Genomic DNA, 16,593 nt, shown 5'->3' with positions numbered 1-16,593 from the left:
AAAGATATTAAGCCAAAATCTAGATTTGGAAGGCATATTGCCTCAAAATAGTTCAGAGAAGGGTGAAGGAGAGCCATCTTTTTCACTACAAACAGTTGTCTTTTCTGTCTCCCTGGTTGGTCTCATTCTGTAAACTGTATATTTGAAAGCCAATTTTTTTCCATATATAGAAAAGCAAAGCATCTACTGCTGGCTCTCAGAACTAAGAAGCTTCTGTCTGTAACAATTTCACCACAGCTGAAGATATGTTTTGAGTAGGTACACACTAGAGGTTGGATATTTCAATTACAGAACGTCACTTCTTGCCAAAAGCTTGCCATAGCAGCTGTCTTGTTTTCTAATACAGTAAAGAATTCTCCCTGACATCTGAATTTGCATCATGGAAATATTCTTTCACACACATAGAGCCAAATTGAATTAGTCTGGAGCCACCTGCCAGACTCGGTGAGGGTGAGAAAGGGTCTGAGCTTTCCACGTGGCATGTAAACCTTGTGCACTCGGGGTAGCTGTTGGTTCTTCCAGTTGTGGACATTGTGGCTGTTGTTTTTAAGTCAGGGGACTATTTTGCATTTCCTGGTGTTCTCAGAAGATTTTCTGAACTTCACTTGATATTTGATGAGAAGCAGGTGTACTGAGTAGGAAGACAATGGCAAGGCCTCTACCTCTTTATTTATGAGAGCATCCTTTATCTCTGACTCTCTGCAGTAGATGTGTTGTGGCATATCTGTCTTTGAAAAGGAGATGAAACAGTGTTGCAAGCACATTTTTTCTTCCCATACCCATGTATCCTTCTCCATCCCTCACACTACTCATTTATTCCAGAGTCTAAGGACTTCTTTTGCTTCAGATTATTGCTGTGTGTGCAAAGCATAATGTGCTGAAATAAATGCCATCCCTTACTAAATAAACCGTGTTATTTAATGCAAGCACTTCAGGGCAGAGATTTGGGCAGGGGGTAAGCCTTTTCTGGCAACATAGCTCCTTCCTCAGGTCATCAGTCTTTTTCAAAATACTATTTTAGGCACAATGCAGTTTCTAGTAGACAGCTGTCCACCTCAGGATAAGTATCTGCACAATAAATGCCGCCTTGTTGCCAGTCCTAGCAGAAGGTCTAGTACTAAATAGATGTGGGAGTACATGTATATCATACTTTGTAGTTGCGTGTTGCCTTCTCTCCGAGGATCTGAAAGCAATTTGCAAACACTGTGTGTGCTTCCCATTGGTCCTAGGAGAGTAAGTACTTTCCCAGTTTAATAAATGAGAAAACTGAAGCACAGAGAAGTGAAGTGACATGTCTAGGGACACAGAGTCTGGGACAGAGCTGGGAACAGAATCCAGATCTTGTGAGTCCCAGTCCTGTATTTTAATCACAAGAACATCCTCTCCCCTGCCCTGCTGCTGCCCTCGCTGCTGGATGTGAAGGGCACAGTGGGAAAATTTGCACTGCTGGTGATTTTACTGTATTTGTTCTGAGGATATAGAGGATTGCAGCCTCTAGGGCTGTCAATTAGTCACCTTCTGTCAGCAATAAAAATCCACTCCATTTTGTTTTTAACACAAAATAAAACAAGCATCCTTTTTATTAAAGAGCGGAGACATTCTAAGTACCTAAACTCCCAGTCACATGCACAGTAGATGGGAGACGCAAATAATGATTGAGGGAACGGCTAAAAATTAGTGTTAACATAAATAAGGCCCTGGCTAAGTTCATCTAGCTCATCTAGTATTTTGTGTCTCACCCTGTTCCCATTGAAAGCAATGGCTCAAGTCCCACTTACTTAAAGGGAGCAGATCTGATGCATCAGAACTGTGTGTTTTCTGAGGACACATGTTTTAGAGAGGGAAGACTGGAAAACAGCCCAATATGCTGTCAGTGGCATGTAATTGACTACTTGACCATTGCTCCACATATAGCTAAGGATGGGAACATAAGGTCCTTAGTTTGCTTTAGGTTAAACATTATTCTTCCATGCATGGTTTCATAAAGTTGTGAAATAGCCTTTCCAAGACAAATGTGCAAAAAGCAACACAGTAACTAGGATCAGCTGCAGCCATGAATTTTATGAATGGTTTGGAGGAAAGCACATTAAATGGTAACATCAGTCCAAACCTGAGGTCTGCATTGGTCCTGTTCCAAGCCTGCAGATGGGTAATTCACAACGAAAGTGGTTTTCATGGCCAACATTATAAGCCGTCTTGTTTGCCTTGGACCAGCTTCTTTGGGCTGCAAAAAATCTTGTCTTGTTTTTCAGAAAGTTTTTATTCCCATTCCATAAATTGTGGAGAGTAGGGACAAACTGAGGCAAAAATTCTATGGACAATCAAGGAAACTGCAGCATAGCAAAGTCAGAACTATTAAAAGGAAATATTTCTCACCACGGGGCAATCAATTAATCAGTGGTGCACATTGCCCCAGGATACCACTGGGGCTAAGAATTAAGCAGGATTCAGTAAAGAATGAGACATTAAAAGAGCAAACAAGAATATCTAGAATTACAAAAGTGTGTGTGTGTGTGTGTGTGTGTGTGTGTGTGTGTGTGTGTGTGTGTAAAAATATACATTTTCAAGGAGATTTAGAAGGGATATAAAGCTTTGGGGCATAAACTGACTTATTGGAGGGTTGTGAGGAAGCTTGCTCTGGGGGCAGGATATCTCAGAACTACTTACTGCAGGAATTCTTCCTTTGGCCCCACTCTCTGAAACAAGATGATGGATTGAATGGATGACTGAACCTACCTAATGTGACACATCTTGTATTCCGAACCATACCAATGAAGCCTGCTCTTTTTGAATATGCTTCAAACTCTTTGTCCATGGGACTGGCCCTACAATGGAACCCCTCTTTCCACTATAAAGGGATTTCAATTCCAGGCTCCATTATATTCATTATGTTCTGACCTGTGCGGCAGATCATGAAAGTAGCATTAGACTGTCTTGCAGATCCATGTTTTAAATGAAACCTGTTGCACTGCCATATGGAACCCATTGTTTGGTTGGGGGGAACGACAGTGCTTCCCAAATCTTCTTCAGTAAGTCTCCAATTCGGGAAATGAGCCTTATTCCTAAAGGGTGATTAAGCATAATGGGTGTCTGGCTGGTGAGTCTTGCCCACATGCTCAGGGTTTAGCTGATCGCCATATTTGGGGTCGGGAAGGAATTTTCCTCCAGGGTAGATTGGCAGAGGCCCTGGAGGTTTTTCGCCTTCCTCTGTAGCATTGGGCACAGATCACAGCTGGAGGACTCTCTGCATATTGGGTCCTTCAAAGTATTTGAATGCTTCAATATCTTTGATATAGGTGAGAGGATTATTCTAAGAGGGGTGGTTGAGATTCTGTGGCCTGCACTGTGCAGGGGGTCAGACTAGATGATCATAATGGTCCCTTCTGACCTTAAAGTCTATGAATCTATGAATACCCCATGTGTAAGCCTACTGACAACAACAAGCAGTTTTCATTTTTACATAGTCACTCTTCAGAGCAGAGTTGCTCTTTCTTTATAATCTAGAGAAACATTCTCAGACCATTGCAAGTAAAAATGTTACAGCATGAATATTCTCTGCAGTGTTCTTAATTTGAACAATTAATACATTTGAAATATCTATCAATGAATATCTTTTGAATTATTTCTTATGAACTGGCTTACTAATTATGCCCAGTTACTATTTTTGGTAATGAACTTTTATGGTGAACACACTCCTTCCCTCGCCACCTTACTCACAGTGAGCTAAGCTATTTTCATGCAACAATGCATATAACCACTTACATGACATGCTACGATATTTCCACAAATCTGCAGATGCCATGGAACAAAAAGGCTGATGTTTGTCTTTTATTCTCTCCCCACAGTGTCATTGGTAAAGTTTAGAGGTTGCCTGCCCCTCTCAACTATGGCCTCACAATACGAAAAAGCGACATTGCCATAGTAACAAATGGTCCCACCATCTATAAAAAATAAAAGGCTAGCTATTTGTTTCCATTGATAGCATCTTATGTTTAACTGCCTTGAGCCGTACTGACAGGGTCAATCCTTGTTACAATAGTTAGTTTTTCCTGGCCAAACAAAGGAAAACACTAGCTGCTGAAATTGACTGTAATGGACACAATAGGGGTGGATATAGGGCAGCGCGAGCGGGGCGGCCGCCCCGGGCCCCACGCTTCAAGAAGCCCCGTGCATGCGCGTGGCAGCACCACGCATGCGCCGTGGCAAAGGGGGGCCCCGCGAAATTGTGCTGTCCTGGGCCCTGCAAAATGGTGATCTTCCCCTGGACACAATCATGAATTGTTAGCATTAACCAATTTTACCACTAAAAACAATCAAAAGTGCCAAGTGTTGGTTTTGTCCATTCCTTTCCTTATAAGAAGGAAAACAGTTGTTTTGTTCCTTACCTGGCAAATGACATGCTTATTAACATTATATGCTCTAATTGTGGGAATAATCTTGCTAAATGTTGGGCTGCCTCTCTGTTGAAGTGGGGGATACCTGCTGCTGCTTCTGGGAGGGGAAGAGCTGGTTCAAACATGACTGAGCAGAGATGTGATGGGGTAGTAGTTCCCACACTGGTTTATAAGGGATTAAACCAGACTTGGGTGAAGGCTGGGGCTGAGATCCAATCAGAAGAGGGCTAGAGACAGCCAATCAGGGCCTGGCTAGGTCCTGTAAAAAGGGCTCCTTGAAAAGAGGAGCACACTCTTGCTCCAGCTGTGGAGCAGGAAGAGCCTGGTTGCCAGGGAAGCTAACTGGGGTACCTTGAGACAGAGCAGTGCTGGGCAGCTCTGGCCAGGCAAAACCCCAGACTAAGGCCTTGTTTTGAAGGTAGGGTTACCAGGTAGCTTCAGAAAAAATACCGGACACATTTGATGAAGGGGAGGGAAGAGACCAGCCGGGAGGGGAGGGGGTCTGGCTGGGAGGAGGTGGGGTGGGGCGGGATGTGAAGCAGGGATGGCAGGGAGAGGTCGAGGGCACTGCTCTGGCTGGGAGAGATCGGGGAGGCAGCCAGCAGGAAGCAAGGCTGGTCGGGAGTGGGTTGGGGGCAGTGGGGCTGGCTGAGGGAGATTGTGGGGAGGTCTGGGGGAGCAGGGCTGGCCAGGGGAGATCGGGAAGAGGAAAACCAGCCGGCAGGAAGCAGGGCTTGCCAGGAGGGTGTCGGAGGGAGCGGGGCTGGCCAGGAGGGAAGAGCGGTGGGGGGAGAATCAGCTGGCGGGGATCAGGACTGACCCAGGCACATGCAGATCCCAGGGCACTACCCATCCCGCACACGGTCCCGGCAAAGCACAAGCAAGTCCAGCTACGGCTCCACAACAAACTTGAACAGCGCTCAGGAGCATGGGCAGGGCTTCTCCTCCTCCTCAAGGCATCACTCCTACATCAGACACAAGCAGAGGCTCCCAGTGCCGATCGCACCCTGCCCCCCAGCCATTCCTCCCGCCCCTGCCAGGCTTCTGTTGGGCACCCAGCTGGAAAACCAGAAAATACCGGACATTGCACATGTCCGGTATTTTCTGAATTTTTTTTTACTGCACAGAGGGCCCAAAACTGGACTGTCTGGTTGAATACCGGACACCTGGCAACCCTATTTGAAGGCCTGTGGGGATACTAGGGTTGCAGGGAGGCAGACAGGTTCACCCACCCTTGCCATTAATGAGTGGCCATTTCAGAATGTACTTTGCCCTTGAGGCAGGGGCTAGATGGTGACTGGCAGTAAGTTACTGATGCAAGATTGTTGGGGTTCCCTGTGAGGAAAGATCCCAGAGTTTGAGGGCACTGCTACAGGGCAGTACCGTGACAGAAGGAGCAACGTGAGTTGGGAGCAAAATAGGGCCTGACTGACGAGCAGTGGAGACACTAACAGGAAGGTAATGGACAGAAAGGGTACATCTAGACTACGTTCTTCTTTTGAAATGAGATATGCAAATGAGGCACTCGTTTGCATATTTTCTTCTGATCGCTTTTTCGAAAGCATTTTTTTCAAAAAAGAAAGCAGTTTAGACACAGTTCTTTTGAAAAAAACACCCCTTTTCAAAAGAGTCCTTCTTCCTCCAAAAAGGAGGTGTGCAGGGTTGTTGTTTTTTTGTTCATTTTTTGCTTTTTAAAGAACCACATCTAAACTGCTTTCTTTAAAACAAACACACAAAAAAAAGCTTTCAAAAAACCGATCAGAAGAAGATATTCAAATTTGCGTCAAATGTGCATATCTCCTTTCAAAAGAAGAACGTAGTCTAGATGTACCTGTAAAGACCAACAGAAGGTGTTCCAAGGCTGAAGAAGAGCTAATTCCCAAACTGCCCAGCAAGAATTGTAGTGGCAGTGAATCACAACCTGCTACAAGGGAAAATACATTCAATATCTAACACTCATCAGTGGGTATTTCTCACTTCCATGTCAAAGAGACATTGTGGCAATTCCCATACCTGGACTGGCATCTATTTACCTGTACGTGCCCCATCGTCATTATATATGAGTAGTTCACAATATTTAACATATTTGTCCTCATAGCACTTCTGTACTGTAGGGAAGTACTATTATTCTCCTGGGAACTGAACCACAAAGAGGCCGGGGGCAGGATTTTAAAGGTATTTAGGCACCAAAAGATACAGGTGCCTAAATACCTTGAAATATCTTGCAAGTCTGTGGCATAGCAGGGGCTTGAATCCAGGTATCTCAATTCCTTGACTATTGAAATGCCAGAAAAAGCCGGAAGAAACACATTGTCATTAACACCTACAGGACTTCTGGGTAGTCTGAGCTTCCAAAATCTATGGGTTTTTAGGGGCAGTGGATTTGGCTCTGCCCATCAGGCTGACTGTTGCAAGGCAGGGGCTCTATTCCCTTTCACTCAGAACTTTGAAATTTTCACTTTTTTTGAATCAGTATAAATTTCAAAATATTGCGGCTCTCTGTGAATCAGAATTACCTTTCTCGACCCAGTTCTACTAATCTGGTGTCCTAGACACTGGGCCATTCTTACTCTCTAACCTTGGAGACCTAAAATCATACCCTCTGCATTCTGGAGAGAGTGCCATGGAATATTTTTGAATTGGACATTAGAGTTCACTTGCTTGGCTTGGATTGTCTAGAGGAAGGATAAGGAAAACAAAGGGCCCAAAAGCAAGCAATTCCGCTGTGTAGGAAAGATAGAAAATATGGCAAAAGACCAGCTTGGCTTAACAAGGAGATCTTGCATGATCTCAAAATAAAAAAGGAGTCCTATAAAAAATGGAAACTAGGACAAATAACAAAGGATGAATATAGGCAAGCAACATGGGAATGCAGGGGCAAGATTAGAAAGGCAAAGGCACAAAATGAGATCAAACTAGCTACAGGCATAAAGGGAAACAAGAAGACCTTTTATAAATACATTAAAAGCAAGAGGAAGACCAAGGACAGGGTAGGCCCACTGCTTAGTGAGGAGGGAGAAGCAGTAACAGGAAACTTGGAAATGGCAGAGATGCTCAATGACTTCTTTGTTTCGGTCTTCACCGAGAAGTCTGGAGGTGTGCCTAACGTAGTGAATACAAGCAGAGAGAGGGTAAGTTTAGAAGATAGGATACACAAAGAACAAGTTAAAAATCACTTAGGAAAGTTAGATGTCAGCAAGTCACCAGGTCCTGATGAAATGCATCCCAGGATACTCAAGGAGCTGATAGAGGAGGTATCTGAGCCTTTAGCTATGATCTTTGAAAAATCATGGCAGACAGGGGAGATTCCAGAAGACTGGAAAAGGGCAAATATTGTGCCCATCTATAAAAAGGGGAATAAGAACAACCCAGGAAACTACAGACCGGTCAGTTTAACGTCTGTCCCAGGGAAGATAATGGAGCAGGTAATTAAGGAAATCATATGCAAACACTTGGAAGGTAATAAAGTGATAGGGAATAGCCAGCATGGGTTTGTGAAGAACAAGTCATGCCAAACTAATCTGATCGCTTTCTTTGATAGGATAACGAGCCTTGTGGATAAGGGAGAAGCGGTGGATGTCATATACCTAGACTTTAGTAAGGCATTTGATACGGTCTCGCATGATATTCTTATTGATAAACTAGGCAACTATAACTTAGATAGGGCCACAATAAGGTGGGTGCATAATTGCCTGGATAACCATAGTCAGAGAGTTGTTGTTAACGGTTCTAATTCCTGCTGAAAAGGGATAACAAGTGGAGTTCCGCAAGGGTCTGTTTTGGGACCCGTACTGTTCAATATCTTCATCAATGATGTAGATATTGGGATAGAGAGTACGCTTATTAAGTTTGCAGATGATACCAAACTGGGTGGGGTTGCAACTTCTTTGGAGGATAGGGACATAATTCAAACTGACCTTAGCAAGTTAGAGAAATGGTCAGAGGTAAACAGGATGAGGTTTAATAAAGAGAAATGCAAAGTGCTCCACTTAGGAAGGAACAATCAGTTCCATACATACAAGATGGGAAGCGACTGTCTAGGAAGGAGCATGGCGGAAAGGGATCTAGGGGTCATAGTGGACCACAAGTTGAATATGAGTCAACAGTGTGATGCTGTTGCAAAAAAAGCAAATATGATTCTAGGTTGTATCAACAGGTGTGTTGTAAGCAAAACTCGTGAAGTCATTCTGCCGCTCTACTCTGCACTAGTTAGGCCTCAGCTGGAGTACTGTGTCCAGTTCTGGGCGCCACATTTCAAGAAAGATGTGGAGAAATTGGAAAGGGTACAGAGAAGAGCGACAAGAATGATTAAAGGTTTAGAGAACATGACCTATGAAGCCAGGCTTCATGAACTGGGCTTGTTTAGTTTGGAAAAAAGAAGATTAAGGGAGGACATGATAGCGGTTTTCAAATATCTAAAAGGGTGTCACAAGGAGGAAGGAGAAAATTTGTTCCTCTTGGTTTCTGAGGACAGGACAAGGAGTAATGGGCTTAAAGTGCAGCAGGGGAGGTTTAGATTGGACATTAGGAAAAAATTCCTAACTGTCAGGGTGGTCAAATATTGGAATAAATTGCCAAGGGAGGTGGTGGAATCTCCCTCTCTGGAGATATTTAAGAACAGGTTAGATAGACATCTGTCAGGTATGGTGTAGACGGAGCTTGGTCCTGCCTTGAGGGCGGGGGGCTGGACTCGATGACCTCTCGATGACTATGATTCTATAAAGTCTTGGCCTACTCAATATTCCTTTCTCTTAATAAAAAAGATTTTTATGTACAAGACTAGGTATGTGCAGCAAATGGTTCATTGCATAGTAGTTACTACATTGTTATAGTAATGCCAGTACTTAACTCATTACCGTGAGTTAAATGTGTCTATTAAGAGACCTTGAAAAACAACAGGGTTATATAGCTATATGTAGATCCAGACCTAACTATAGTTATCTATGAAATTGAGACAGAACTGTTGCAATGTACTCCTCTTGGGACTATATGTTCACAGTTTGGGGCGTCAGCACCAGTGTTCCTTGTATGCTGAGTATTGGACGGCCTTCCAGGAGAGATTCAAATGCCACCCAACTAATCAGCAGAGTGCCCACAGCCATTCGCATGTGTTTCTACTGGTGGTGTATGTCTGCTCATGCTTTAGTGCACATAACATTTATTCCACACATGGATGGAAACAAATTAGAGGCAACACTGGTCAGAACCTTAACGGATACAAACTGATATAGCTGTATGTGATACACCAGTTTCCATGCGTTGCTGGCCTGGAATATTTAGTTAGCATGGAACGTGCTGTCATGGCAGCAAATTATATCTGTGCAGATGCATCAATGAGGTGGGGTAAAGAGGGCAGCTGCTCCAGGGCCTGGTGATTTAAATGGTCCCAGGGCTCTGGGCTGCCACTGCTACTACCATTGAAGCAACAGTGGCCAGAGCCCTGTGCCATGCAATGCAAGTAGTACTGAAGGCTGGGTGGAGGAAGCTACCCTCACCTCAGCCCTTTCTGCCCTAGGTCCCTCCCATCCATAGAGACCAGCAGCTGAGCCTCCTTCCCCACCCTGCCCAGGGCCCAGCAAAGTCTGTTACCAGCTCTGTATCTGTGCCTCGAAATTTGCACTGTTCTCCATCTAGATCAACTCTGAAGTATTGATTTTGACCTCTAACACTCTACAGTGGTTTGGAGCCTATCTCTTTGTCTGATAGTTGTGGTAAGCTGAGGCATGTAAGCTGTCCCCTTTCTCATTGGGATCGTGTATTTTCAGTGACGAGTGCTCATCGCTGGAACTTAGTTTTCTCCTTTGTTCCAACAGAGTACGGATATGTTTGGCTCTGAGCGTGCTGGAAGGCCTGTCTGTTGTCTGTCATTTTGTGATGGGTAGACTGCTTGGGATGCAAATGGGTTGGGAAAGGGAGGCCAGGCTATGGCAATCTGGAATTTTGTACAGTCTACTGATTCAATAGAAGCTGCATGGATATTTTTCAATAACACGCAGACTTGGGAAAGGCTCTTCCAATCCATCAAAATAATTAAATTTGATATTAAATATTCACTGCGCACCTATAACTGCCATGGAATGCAAGAAAGCTGAGTTTCAGGAGTCCACCAGGGCTTGTGGTCATGTTCCAGAATGTATATGCTATCAATCTATATAGCTATTTTACAATAGAAATAGGAGTTTCTTAAAATATGCCAAGTATTATACCATATTACTTTGCATTGATTAATAGCAGATTGCATGAAGTGACCAAGTCAGCCTACAGATAAATTGATATACTGTGTTCCAGAAACTTCTACTAGCACAAAAAGACAAAAATGTGGATTTATATAAATTTCAAGCTAATAGTTCAAAAAGCCTAGCTGTGTATTAACCTCATATAGGCTGCGTCTAGACTAGCATGATTTTGCGCAAAGCAGCCACTTTTGCACAAAATCTGGCCGCCTGTCTACACTGGCCGTGAGTATTTGTGCAAGAACACTGACTTTGTAATGTACAAAATCAGTGGTTCTTGCGCAAATACTCCAACGCTCCTGCTCAGGGATAAGCCCTCTTGCGCAAGTATTCTTGCACAAGAGGGCCACTGTAGACAACCACGTTAATTTTTTGCGCAAGACAGCCTGATGGCTAAAATGGCCATCGGAGCTTTCTTGCGCAAGAGAGCATCTACACTGGCATGGATGCTTTTGTGCAAAAGCAAATCTTTTGTGCAAAGGCACATGCCAGTATAGACGCTCTCTTGCACAAATACTTTTAACGGAAAAACTTTGCGCAAAATCATGCCAGTCTAGACTCAGCCATAGAGTATGGAGGTTATTCATATGCAGTTCAGTCCATCTGTGTCCTTCATTTAAGTGGACACCAATGGCATTGTGGGGTACTAAAAGTATGATATTTCTTAATCATGTTGATTTGAATTGAAACCCAGGAGGAATTTTTCCCCAGGGTACAAAGGCAAAGAATTTATAGGGGTTTGAATTCTTCTGGTCATTCCTATGTTAGATCAACAGCAGGGGTGAGGCCTCAGTTCTTCCTGATTTTTTGGTTGGTTGGTTTGGGATTTTTTGTTTCTAGAAAAATGGAATATTGAGAAGATTAAACAAGGTATAGGACAACAGAAATAAACTTTTCTTCTGATTCAGTCTGATCCTGAATTTTCTCTGGATTGAAATAGATCATCCAATGAAGGGAGAGTTCAGAGTTCTTGGGATGACTTCTTCACAGATATAAACCCAATCATAAAATACAGCCAATGCGTGGTAATATGGCTTAGGAATCCTTTTGTAATCCTGTCTGCTAACTGACCTTAAAGGACTAGTCTCTAGTAAATATTTAGCAGTTATTCAAACAAGAGCATGTTGCTTGATTTCTTTCTTTTTCTTAAGCCCCAAGTTTCTTCAGGAGCTAGCAAGGTTGTTCAAGCTTGACATTGGTGTCACAAAGAGTGACTTATTTTTCCCTAAGGGATCTACAGGAACAAAAGAGAACTTGAGAATAGGACTGCATGAAGACCTTGTTCCAATGGGTGCCTGTTTTATAGGCCACATGCAAATATAAACAGAGCAGTTTAATATGTCATTGTGACACTTTCTTTCCATGTACAAGCAAAGCCTAGCTTGAACCTGAATAACCCAAGTAAGGGTAGTTGCTACAAATATGTATCTTAGACATCTTTACACAATTCATGGCAAGAATATCAGGATTTTTGCTTTAGTCCACCCACCTTCATCTTTTTTTAGAGGTTCATTGTACTGAGGTTTGCCAGTTGCCTTCAGTCTTTAGCTCTATTATTTTCTGGTATCGGGGGTGGGGGAAGGAGGGGGCGCATATGTTTCCCAGTATGCATTGAAACTAATAACTTGTCCTGCTGTTATTCATATTGCCATTTAACACTGGAATTTGACTGCTCTGCCAGCCAATACCCTATGATCATAGGTGCCAACTTTGTCCTTTCCCCAAGTTCCTGTTCCCATTTCACCCCTTTCTCCTAGCCTCCACCCCAACACCACCTTATCTCACCCAGTTCTGCCACCTCACCTGCCATCCTCCTCCTCCTGCACACCACAGATCAGATGTTTAGCAGTGTGTAGGAGGTGCTGGTAGGGCAGTGGGAGGAACTCATCAGGAGGTGACCAGTGAATGCTAAGCACTCATTATTTTTCCCTATGGGTGCTCCAGGAGTGGAGCACCTGTGGAGTCTGCACCTGTGAGTATACTAACCTAGCAAAGAGCATGGTATTTTCTAGAACAGGAAATCTCAAACCTCATTGCACTGCAACCCCTACAGACAATAAACAGTACTACTTGGCCCCAGGACAAGGGACTGAAGCCTGAGCCTGCCTGAGTCCCACTGCCTGGATGACGAGGGCTTCAGCCCCAACCAGAGGGCCAGTAAAGTGAGCCACACTGCCCTGGCACAGTGGAACCTGGGCTTAGTCTAAGCCAGCTCTTTAAAATAGGGTCATGATGTTGTGCTTAAAAGAAGCACCCGGGATCTTTTTCAGGGGGATAAGGCAACACGCCACATTTGGCAACAGACCAACTTCCATAGATCAATCAATACTTATCATATACATATGATACATTACACTCGTGAACTCTCTCACACACACAAGTACACTCCGTCTTGTTGTTACCAAAAGTTGCTCCCCTAACTGCACTGGCCAGGTGAGTTAGATGTGGAGGGGTGAAGCTAGGCATCTGCCAATCCGGATCAATGCTCCCATGTTGACAAGACAAAAACCTGGGATCCCTCTGCAAGATGCTCCATATTTATCCCTCAGATGCAGCCAATTAGTCATCACCTTGCCTTTCTTAATGCTGCTTCAAAGAGAGTTCTTCCAAGGGCAGGCACTAGCTGCTTGACTCCCATGGCCTCTGTATATCCAGTCTTCTTAATGAGCTCACTTTACAGGTATTGTCTTGGCTCTGGCTCCCAGACCTTCTCCACCTTTGCAACTGCTGCTGGAGGTGCTCAACTTTCATTCTCCATTCACACCTCATTCATTTCAACAGGACAGTCAAGGAAAGGGAAGAGCTCAAAAGACATTTTTTCTTACAAGATCTATATATATATAAAAAGGAAAGTTTCTCTTAATACAAAGTTATAGGAGAAATGTTATAGAGATTCTATAAGAACCTTAACAAAGATATATCTAAAAGGACAATATCTTAATACAAAGTTATATGAGAATAATAATATTACAGGGATTTAACCACAACGACCATCATCTGTGGGTGATCTGGTGCTAGAGCCCCCGTGGGGAAAAATAGTGAGTGCTGAGCACCCACCAGCAGCTCCCCCACACCACCTCCAGCACCTCCCTCCAGACCAACACCTGCCCCTCCCTCCCACTGCCTCCTGTCCATCGTAATCAGATGTTTTGTAGCACACAGGCAGGCAACTGGGAAGGCGCAGGAGGAGCCAGGACATAGCGTGCTTGGGTGATGGAGCAGAACTAGGCAGAAAAAGGTGGGGCAGGAGTGGAGTGGGAAGAGGCAGGTTGTGGGAGGGCCTAGAGTGGGAGCAGGGTCTGGGGCTGAGCACTTTGGAAAGTCAGCACTTACAACTGCGATCCTCTTTGGGGTCCTGAACCATTGCTCCAGAAAAGACACCCCACATTCATGGACTTTTATGCTTAGCTGCAGTTAGTGCCTTTGAAATTGTAACTGCCCCCAGGGGGGATTTGACCCTGGGACCTCTGGCACTTAGTGTAGGAGCCTCTACTGCTTGAGTGAAAAGCCAGCTGGAGCTCAGCTTAGGCTGTAGAGCTCCTTTGTTCGTATCTCTCACTGTAAGTGGTCTAAGTGCCACTACATGGGACAGTGAACCACGCTAGCGGTACGTCTAGACTACAGGGTTTTGTTGACAAAGCTTCTGTCGACAAAGAGCATCTAGACTACATCCAGTTCTGTCGACAAAGCAAGCCGCTTTGTCGACATGAGAGTGTAGACGCAAAGGACAGTGTAGATGCAATAACGCATTCTGTCGACAGAACTCTGTCAACAAAAAGGCGTTATTCCTCGTAGAATGAGGTTTACCACCGTCAACAAAACTGCTGAGTTCTGTCAACGTTATGTTGACAGAACTTGGCAGTAGTTTAGATGCAGGTATAGTTTTGTTGAAAAAAGTCCACTTTTGTCGACAAAACCCTGTAGTCTAGACACATCCTAGGTGTGTGGGTTACAAAATCTCCTGCTACATATGCCATTGCCCAACATTGTAGAGTGACACCAGCATAGAAGGTAGCCAATTCTTCGCTGACTTTTGCAGAGCTGGAAAGATTGCAAACCAAAAAGGTTTCCTCACTGTAAAAATTTCCTGAATGCCCTGTCACAGCACCCGATCTGTCACATGGTTACCTGTGGAGCAGACATCAATGCCATTCCATTGGTTGACTGTCTGTGGCTAGAAGGACAAAATACTTAGCAGCTCCAATTAGGAAGCAATTCACATCACCTCTGAGTCATTTTGCCTCTGGCAATCTGAGACATTAAATCTCCTAGGGTATGTCTACACTACCCCGCTAGTTCGAATTAGGAGGGTAATGTAGGCCTACCGCACTTGCAAATGAAGCCTGGGATTTGAATTTCCCAGGCTTCATTTGCATAAACTGGGCGCTGCCATTTTTAAATCCCTGCTCATTCAAACCCCGTGCCGCGCGGCTACACCCGGCACGGGGTTCGAACGAGCAGGGATTTAAAAATGGCGGCGCCCAGTTTATGCAAATGAAGCCCGGGAAATTCAAATCCCGGGCTTCATTTGCAAGTGTGGTATGCCTACATTACCCTCCTAGTTCGAACTAGCGGGGTAGTGTAGACATACCCCTATTTACTCCCAAACCAAGGTCAAAAAAGCTAACAAATAGTGGCATGATATCCAAAGCAACTGGTGGAAAGTGAAGAGGTTTACTCGCAGTCGCATCGGGATTTCTTTGCTAGTACAATTGAGTAACTACTGAGTTTTTGAATTATACCTAACTTGATGGTTTGGGGAAGATGTACCATTGCCCTAAATCACTATTTAGACCAGTGAGACTGAGGCTGGTGAGCCACAAGCTATATATGCCCCATAGCTCTTTGAAACACATGATTTTAAAAACTGTGGGATTCAATGATTAACCAATCGGGATGCCTTTACTGTGCTATTTACCAGCTGTAGCTGATAAAATAATACTTTGGCAGTCATTTTGCTGTAAGCAGGGTCTGAACCACTGCTTCCAATGCATCCAGCCGAAGGGAAAAGGAGTCCTGGGTGTGGTTATGATCACTCTGTTGTTTAGCCGTACAAGGTATTCAAGTGTTCATATGTAAATACAGCTCATGCTGGAATGGGAAAGAAATTAGCCAGCTGAAAGGGAAAAGGAGTCCTGGGTATGGTTATGTAAATCCAGTTCAGTCAGTGCTATAGGCCTGATGGATGGTCAACTGTTAGAATAGAATTTTGTGTATTGTAACTAATTTGGCTGTTGTGGGATCACAAACCATGTTAACCCTAAATGTAGGAACTGTAAAATATGACACCAGTGCTTGCAGGAGAGATACTGTCATTGTAAAGAATCTCCGCTGGACAAGCCTTCCCCTTCCAGACTCAAGTGGTTTGGATTGGGGACAGAGCAGATCTCAGCTCAGCAGGCCCCTCAGGCATGAACTGTAAGACTGGTTCAACCTTTTTTTTCTTCCCTCACCCCTGTTCTAATGATAGAACTAAAAACAGACTCCATAAGGGTTCTCTTTATTTTATGCTGGCCTGCACTGTGGGTCAAGAGCTGAAATCACTGAGAAGCTGAAACCACAGAGCGCTGAAATCACTAGGTTTGGCCCAGATCCAATCCCAATGGCCGCAGGTGGCCAGCAGGGCAGCTGGCAGGAGCAGCAGCAGAGTGGCTGTCAGAAGCAAGTGGCTGGCAGGTGGCCAGAGGGAGCGGCAGCAGACGTCCATCAGGGCGGCAGGCAGGAGCATGTGGCTGGCAGGAGCATCAGCAAGTGGCCAATGGAGTGGGTGAGATGCCTCCTATCCCCACCCCCCAAGGGTGGGAAGTGAGCTCTGAAAATCACCTCTGAGCTCTGGTCTGCCCTGACCACGGGCAGCAACTGTGATTGAGGTACAGAGAAAAGTTGGGCATGTGAATAGGACATTTACATTGTTGGACTTGTGAGCCTGAGAGGCAAAGGACATTGCTCAATCCACTTGAGCTGGG

The sequence above is a fragment of the Pelodiscus sinensis genome, chromosome 7 (genome assembly GCF_052426305.1).
Source record: "Pelodiscus sinensis isolate ZL-2025 chromosome 7, ASM5242630v1, whole genome shotgun sequence".
Taxonomy (NCBI): Eukaryota; Metazoa; Chordata; order Testudines; family Trionychidae; genus Pelodiscus; species Pelodiscus sinensis.
Note: the sequence above shows the minus strand (reverse complement) of the source record.